An 8,194-nucleotide genomic window follows, 5' to 3' on the forward strand; every position below is an offset into this window, starting at 1 on the left:
ATCCACTCACCTCAGCCTCCCAAAGCGCGGGATTACAGGCTGAGCCACCAAGCCCGGCAAAAATTATTTCAGTAAAAAGAGAGAAAGAGGGAAGAGTCAGACATAAAAAAAATCTTTAAGAGAAAGAGTAAGGTACATACACAGGAAAGCACTTCAGGAAAGGCAGAGCTTCAGTAGAACAGTATTGACTACCACCCCAGTGTTGTTACATTAGACTAGTGTTCTCATAGAGACCTTAAGAGCAATTTGAGATTTTTATGACCAAAAGTTCAGAGAGTTTAAAGAGGAAAGTGATGAAATACAAATTATCTTTCTAGACTGGGCGCGGTGGGTCACACCTGTCATCCCAGCACTTTGGGAGCCCAAGGTGAGAGGATTGCCTGAGCCCAGGAGTTCGAGACCAGCCAGAGCAACTTGGCGAGACCTCATCTCTACAATAAATTGAAAAAATTAACTGAACGTGGTGGTGCATGTCTGTAGTTCCAGCTACTTGAAAGGCCGCAGCAGAAGGATCACCTGAGCCCAGCAGGTCGAGGCTGTGATGGCCAGGAGCGTGCCACTGCCCTCCAGCCTGGGTGACAGAGTGAAACTTCAACTAAAAAAAAATTATCTTTCTACTCTCAGTGGATTTTTTTAGGCTGCCTGGGTTGATGTTAATTTTCTAAAAAACACTTGAAACAGTAATTTTTAGACCAGGCACAGTGGGGCGAACCAGTATTTCCAGCTACTTGGGAGACTGATGCAGGAAGATCCCTTGAGCTAAAGAATTCGAGGCCAGCCTGGACAATGTAGCAAAACCCTGTCTTTCAAAAAAAAAAAGTAATTTTTCAGTGGCACAGTTTTCGCTGTTTTTTGTTCCATAAAACTATCAAGGTGAATATATTCAGTGGTCTAAAACTCTGTTTAAAATCTAAGATGGGGCTGGGCTTGGTGGCTCAGCCTGTAATCCCGTGCTTTTGGGAAGCTGAGATGAGAGAATTGCCTGAGCCCGTGGGTTCGAGACCCGCCTGGGCAACTTGGCGAGACCTCATCTCTACAATAAATCAAAAACTAGCCGGGCGTGGTAGCGCGTGCCTGTAGTTCCAACTACTTGAAAAGCTGAAGCGGAAGGGTTGCCAGAGCCCAACAGGTTGAGGCTGCGGTGGCCGGAAACGTGCCACTGCACTCCAGCCTGGGCGACAGAGTGAGACTCAAACTCAAAAATAATAATAATAATAATAAAATCCAAGATGGGGCCAGGATCAGTGGCTCAGCCTGTAATCCCAGCACTTTGCGAGGCCAGGGTGAGTGGATTACCTGAGCCCACGGGTTTGAGACCACCCCAGGCAACGTGGCGAGATCTCATCTCTACAGTAAATCAAAAAAGTTAGCCGGTATTGGACACCTGTAGTTCCGGCTACTTGGAAGGCTAAGGTGGAAGGATCGCCAGAGCCCAGCAATTCTACATTGGGGTGGCTGTGAGCGTGTCACTGCATTCCAGCCTGGGCAACGGAGTGAGACTCCAATTCGAAAAAAAAAATCCATGATGGTAGCTTTACCTCTGTAAATAGTCTTAGCTCTCTTTTTATAATGGTAACACCTAGAAAGCCAAAGCCCTAGAAAAGTTTGATGGAATAAGTGATAGATTCTCCTGCTTTGTGTACCTGGGAGCTAGCTAGCCAAACTTCACCACAAAGGATAGATCTAAACTGTTTCTGAAATGTTTACATTTCTTTCTTTTTCTTTTTCAAGGTTAAAAAAGGTTTATTAGGAAGACTAAAATGATAGTGTGATAAATGGAACAGCTGGGCTATACAGGAAAGTTCTTGGAAAAATCCCCTTCTGATGTTCTCCAACATTTACATTCCATTTATATGCACCTGTTCTTTCCTCAGACCTCTATCTTCAAATATTGGATAGTCAAGGATGACAAAAGAGAAAGCCTTCAACATATCTTGTCTTTTTTGCCCTGTTGTTAAATTTTAAGCTTCACAGACATTTGAATACATATAATAAATTTGGTTTGTGAGGCTTAGAATTTAACTGCTTACAAAACTCCTGAGCTCTTTCCAGACTGAACACTTCTGAGGACATTTCATGACATACTCAACAGCATCAGTGTTCAGTTAGGTGGGAGCTCACAGGGTAATCCAGCCAATTCTAAGTAAGGACCCAGAGAACCTCTGTGTGAACCATGAGTTTAGGCTGGGCACTGTGGTTCATGCCGGTAATCCCAGTACCTTGGGAGGCCAAGATGGAAGGATCACTGAAGTCCAGGAGTTCAAGACCAGCCTGGGCATCTCTACAAAAAAAAAAAAAAAAAATTCAGCTGAGTGTTAGTGGCATGCGCCTGTAGTCCCACCTACTCAGGAGGCTGAGGTGGAAGGATTGCCTGCCAGGAGGTCGTGGCTGTGGTGAGCCGTGATTGCACCACAGCTCTCCAGTCTGGGCAACAGAGTGAGACTCCAACTCAAAAAAACCCCAAAACAACAATGAGTTTAGATGAATCACAAAGTGGTAAGGTTTTTTTGAGGGCCAAATGAAGAAAACTACTGGGCATTGTCTAAAGCAGCTGAGTCGCTGCCCCAGACAAGTGAGTAAAGCCTCCTGGAGTGAAGATTGGTGTTGAGAGCAACATCTAACTCGCTCTTGATAGGATCCATGATATTGGGATGATTAAAGCCAATTGATTAAAAAGATTGGTGTATGTTGAGAGCAAAATCTAACTGGTTGTTGGTAGGATCAATTATATGAGGGTGATTAAAACAAATGTGTTGCTCTTTGGGGTCAGAACTTTTTTTTATTCATTTAAAATAATATTTTAAATTTTATTTTAAAGCTGTGAGGTACAATTCAGGATTAGGTATACAAGTGGTCATTGTACAGGTAAAGTTTGGGCCTTACTTTGGTACCCACTTTGTCTGGCTTGAGATCAGGTACCTTATTGATGCAGAACTTTATTTTATTTTATTTTTTTTTTTTTTTGAGTTGGAGTCTAACTCTGTTGCCCAGGCTGGAGTGCAGTTGCATGCTCACGGCCACTGCAGCCTTGACCTGCTGGACTCAGGTGATACTTCTGCCTCAACCTTCCAAGCAGTTGGAACTATAGGCACGGGCCACCATGCCCACCTAATTTTTTGATTTATTGTAGAGATGAGGTCTTGCCAAGTTGCCCAGGCTGGTCTTGAACCCGTGGGCTCAGGCAGTCCTCTCACCTCGGCTTCCCAAAGTGCTGGGATTATAGGTGTGAGCCACCGCGCCTGGCCAGAACTTTAATATTAAACTGTTTTCTACCAATTCACTTAAGCAAATATTCAAATTCATACTGCCCTCAAAGATCTCATATCTCATTAGAAGAACACAAATATTAACATTGATTTCTTGTATTTTAGACTATCAAGATATATTCTCTTTATTATTATTATTATTATTATAAAGCTGCGGGGTACAATTCAGGGTTAGGTATACGAACATTGATTATGCAGGTACCCTTGTTGATGAGGTATGCCCCTCTCTCCCCTATCAGTTTCCTCAACTACCCAGGATATATTTTCTAGCCTTCTCCAATTCAAGTTTTATTGCTCCCATTAAAATAATTTAAAATTTTTTTCTCCATTATATTATTTCCTCTTTGCCCACTCATTAGTTTTTACACTGGAAATCCTTGTGTAGCTAAATAAAGAGTAGGGGGCAGAGCTGTATATAGGAGGTAGGGTAAGACGGCACTTCAGGGCAGAGTTTGGAGAATTGATAAAGTTTCCTAGTGGCTAATTGGCTGTGATAGACAACACTGATTTAATGCAGAAATATATCTCTGTTTGTTGAGTGTTAAGAAAATAGTGGTTTACTGTATTTGTATTCTTATGGTTCCTTTTAGTTTTAGAAATTCATAGCAAATGCTCTTTCCTTAGTCCCCAAAACATCGTTTTAGGAAGTTGGAAAATATTAACATTTTATAGAAAGAAATCCCAAAAGTAAAATTCCAGAGTTCTAGTGAATAGTAGTATGGGATTGACCCCAGTTTTATTTTTTTATTCATACTGCAGGCATTTTTTTTTTGAGTCGGAATCTTATTCTGTTGCCCAGGCTGGAGTGCAGTGGCACGCTCATGGCCACCGCAGCCTTGACCTGCTGGGCTCAAGTGATCCTTCTGCCTCAGTCTTCTAAGTAGCTGAAATTATAGGCATGCGCCACTACGCTCGACTAATTTTTTGATTTATTGTAGAGATGAGGTCAAGCCAGGTTGCCCAGGCTGGTCTCAAACCCATGAGCTCAGGCAATCCTCTCACCTCTGCCTCCCAAAGTGCTGGGATTATAGGAGTGAGCCACTGTACCTGGCCTGGCTTTTTTTTTTTTTTTTTTTTTTTTTTGAGTTGGAGTCTCACTCTGTCGCCCAGACTGGAGTGCAGTGGCCGCTCCCGGCCACTGCAGCCTCGACCTGCTGGGCTCTGGCAATTCTTCCACCTCAGCCTTCCGAGTAGCCGGAATTACAGGCATGCACTACCATGCCTGGCTGATTTTTTTTGATTTATTGTAGAGATGAGGTCTTGCTGCCCAGGCGGGTCTCCAACCCGTGGGCTCAGGCAATCCACTCACCTCAGCCTCCCAGAGGCACGGGATTACAGGCTTAGCCACCGATCCTGACTTGGCCTGCATTTTTAAAAGTACTTGCCAAATGCCTAACACTGTGCCCTGAGCATTGTTTAAGACATTGTCCTTCACTGAGAACATCTACTTTGTATTTTCAAAGTTCTTTCAGCTAAAACCTTTAGTTTTGACTATGTCATTTACAAAATGGAGCTACACTCTTAGCTAGGATCCTAATAATATAGTGTGGTTTGCATAATGATTACCAAGCTTAAAACTGGAAATGCCATATAAACTTTCATCAGAGTATCATGAAAATGCTAAACAGACATTTTCCTCTTAGATCAGCTTAAAATGTTTCCTTCTTTCCAGATCCTATGTAGAGTCATTTTCTGGAGAAAAATAGAGACTCTTTTAGTATTTGTCCTCTTTAGCATATCATCAGAACTCAGTGTCTGGTTATGCAATCTGCATTATAAGAAAACCAAAATTTCTTGATTTGTAACTCTTGAGATTGTTATTGCTTGCTCTAACTTTCTGATTTTCCATAAACAGTACCTACTTCACAGGGGTATTGTGAGAATTTATATTAAAATTATTAAGTTCTCTGAGTATTATTAAAACCAACCCTATAAACTACATTTATTCTGTAGCTATACCTATAAACTTTAGTATCCCAACCTCTAAATTCTAGAACATCTTAGAAGCAGTATGTACTATTTAATATTCATAATTGCCGGGCTCGGTGGCTCAGCCTGTAAACCCGCGCTTTGGGAGGCTGAGGTGAGCCTGCAGGTTCAAGACCCACCTAGGCAACTTGGCAAGACCTCATCGCTACAATAAATTAAAAAAATCAGCCGGGCATGGTAGCGCATGCCTGTAATTCCGGCTACTCCAAAGGCTGAGGCGGAAGGATCACTGGAGCCCAGCAGGTCGAGGCTGCAGTGGCCGGGAGCGACCACTGCACTCCAGTCTGGGCAACAGAGTGAGACTCCAACTCAAAAAAAATATATATGCATATATATTCATAATTAATTAACAAAACTCTGGTTGTTATTTTTTACAAATAACCCTAGAAACAGTGTTGCTAGAATTTCTACTGTAATTTAATCATTACTATTTCTCTTTAGCCTTCTGCAAGGAGGATATTGGCATATTCAGCATGGAGGTTTTATTGGGAGTAAAACCTTGCCAATTTCAGCTTTATTGAAAGTTCCCTACACATATTGTTTACACAAAGGAAAAGGAGCAAAAACAAATAAATACCACTTTCATTTCTTTGATACAGGTGATCTAAATAGTAGATGGGGACAGGAAATTGAGTGAGGATAATAATGTAGTAGTATTGGAAAAGTCTTCATTGAAAACTGAAGGAAATAAATATTAACCATGGAAACAATCTGAAAAAATGTATAATTCCATTAAGGTTTATTTGTACAGACAGATTCTTGATGTTGTAACTCATATCCTTGATGACAAGCATCAATTTTTTGTAGTAACTGATGTAAAAATAGCCCATGTGAAGTTTTTGTAATTTGTGTTTTTATATATTTTGAACTAAATGTAGGTCTGTGGCACTTTATTTTAATTAATTTTAGATTCTTAAAGAGTGAAATCTGTAAATGATTATTCTCTGCTATATTTGTGTGTGTGTGTGCCTGGACTTTTTGAAAACTGGTGAGGTTACACAATCCCAAGCCTGGATGTCTTAGATACAGGGAATCATAAAACTGTGATTTTTGCCTTCAAGATCTGGAAGAATTCATTGTGCTTCAGGTTGTATCTGTGTACTTGATGACTGAGTAAATATTGCTTCAGTGTCACTGACATCAGTGGTCATCAGCTCCTCTATTTTGTGCCAAATAAAGTAATTTAGTCAGAGTAGATTAAATATACACTTAAATACTTTGAAAGAAAATTGGATTACAAAAACTTGTACAATAAAAAAGGTCCATGGAAAACATTTTCAAAGTATACGTAACATATAGCAAATACAGGAGACTGAAATCAATAATACATTATGTAGTTAAGCTCTTCTTCCTAATGTTCTGTGAATTTGTTTCAGAAACATTCTTTTAGTAAATTTTGTATCCTCTAGTTGGAATGGGAACCACGGATTTCATGTATTTTATCAAGACAAATAAATTAATGTGACTTATCACAAAGCCTTTTATTAGCTCAGCTCATAGAATGTGTTCTTATTTTACAGCAGTGTCTGCCAAATGTTGTCTTCTTAGTGCTGAGGTACGTAGTCTGTGTCCTGAGTAACGTTTTGGAGGTGTGGTGCAAAAATGCATGCCAACCCTAATCTGTGGTAATAGAATGTTGGTGTCCTAACCACGTGTTTCCAACTCCCATCTCTGGAAAGAAAGGTAATATCTAGTCACTTGTCAGAAGTTTCTTGCTTTGCTTCTTTCTTCCCTATTTACACCCTACTGTATCTCCTTCTGCCCCCAGTAATATGATCTATAACAGTAGTTCTCAATCAGGGTGTGTTGGTCAGGATTCTCCTAAGAAAAAGAGCCAACAGGTAAAACTGAGAAACAAAGAGATTTGTTGGTTGATTATAAGGAACTGGCTCTGTGTTTATGGAGGTTGAGAAGTCCTGAGATCTGCAGTTGGCAAGCTGGAGAGCCCAAGGAGCCAGTGATGTTGTTCCAATCTGAGTCTGAAGGCCTGAGAACTGGAAGAGCCAGTGGCATAAGTTCAAGCCCAAAAGCCAGCAGGCTGAGATGCAGGAAGAGCCAATGTTTCGGTTTGAGTCGAAAGACAGCACAAGACACATATTCCAGCTCAAGCAGTCAGGCAGGGGAAGGTCCCCTTTTTGTTCTGTTCAGGCCTTGGACTGACTGAATGAGAGCCACCCACATCAGGAAGGGCAATGTGCTTTACTCAGACTACTGATTCAAATGCTCTCTCATCAAAACACCCCCGCAGAAATACTCAGAATATCTGGGCACTCCATGGCCCAGTCAAGTGAACACATAAAGATAACCATCACACTGAGCTATCCCCCTCCCCAGAGGGACATCTGGAAATATGGAGATGTTTTTGATGGTCACAATTGGGTGAGGTGGAGGTTGCTACTGGCCTGTAGTGGGTGGAGGCCAGGAATGCCGTTAAATATCTCAGTGCAGAGGGTAGCCTCCTGGGCACAACATGCAGCTCACAGTTGAGTAGCGCTGAGGTTGACCAACCCTTCTAAGACCTAAAGCAAGTTTTTGATGGCTGTCAGGAATTAAAGCGTACAAAGAAACTTAATTTGGGGAATTCTGCCCAGTTATTTTTAAAGATAATATTGTTCTCATGGCATACATGTTAGTTCAGAACTAAATTCTATTTGTATTATCCTTTATCCCAGCTTTTTTTGTTTTGTTTTGAGTCGGAGTCTCACTCTATCGCCCAGGTTGGAGGGCAGTGGCTTAGGTGGTCCTTCCGCCTCAGGCTTCCAGGTAGCTGGAACTACAGGCATGCGCCACCATGCCCAGCTAATTTTTCTTGATTTATTGTAGAGACAAGATCTTGCCAAGTTGCCCAGGCTGGTCTTGAACCCATGGGCTCAGGCAGCCTTCTCACCTCGGCCTCCCAAAGTGCTGGGATTATAGGTATGAGCCACTGCACCCGGCCA

The sequence above is a fragment of the Carlito syrichta genome, unplaced genomic scaffold (genome assembly GCF_000164805.1).
Source record: "Carlito syrichta isolate Samal-C Ts95f unplaced genomic scaffold, Tarsius_syrichta-2.0.1 Scaffold315377, whole genome shotgun sequence".
Lineage (NCBI taxonomy): Eukaryota > Metazoa > Chordata > Mammalia > Primates > Tarsiidae > Carlito > Carlito syrichta.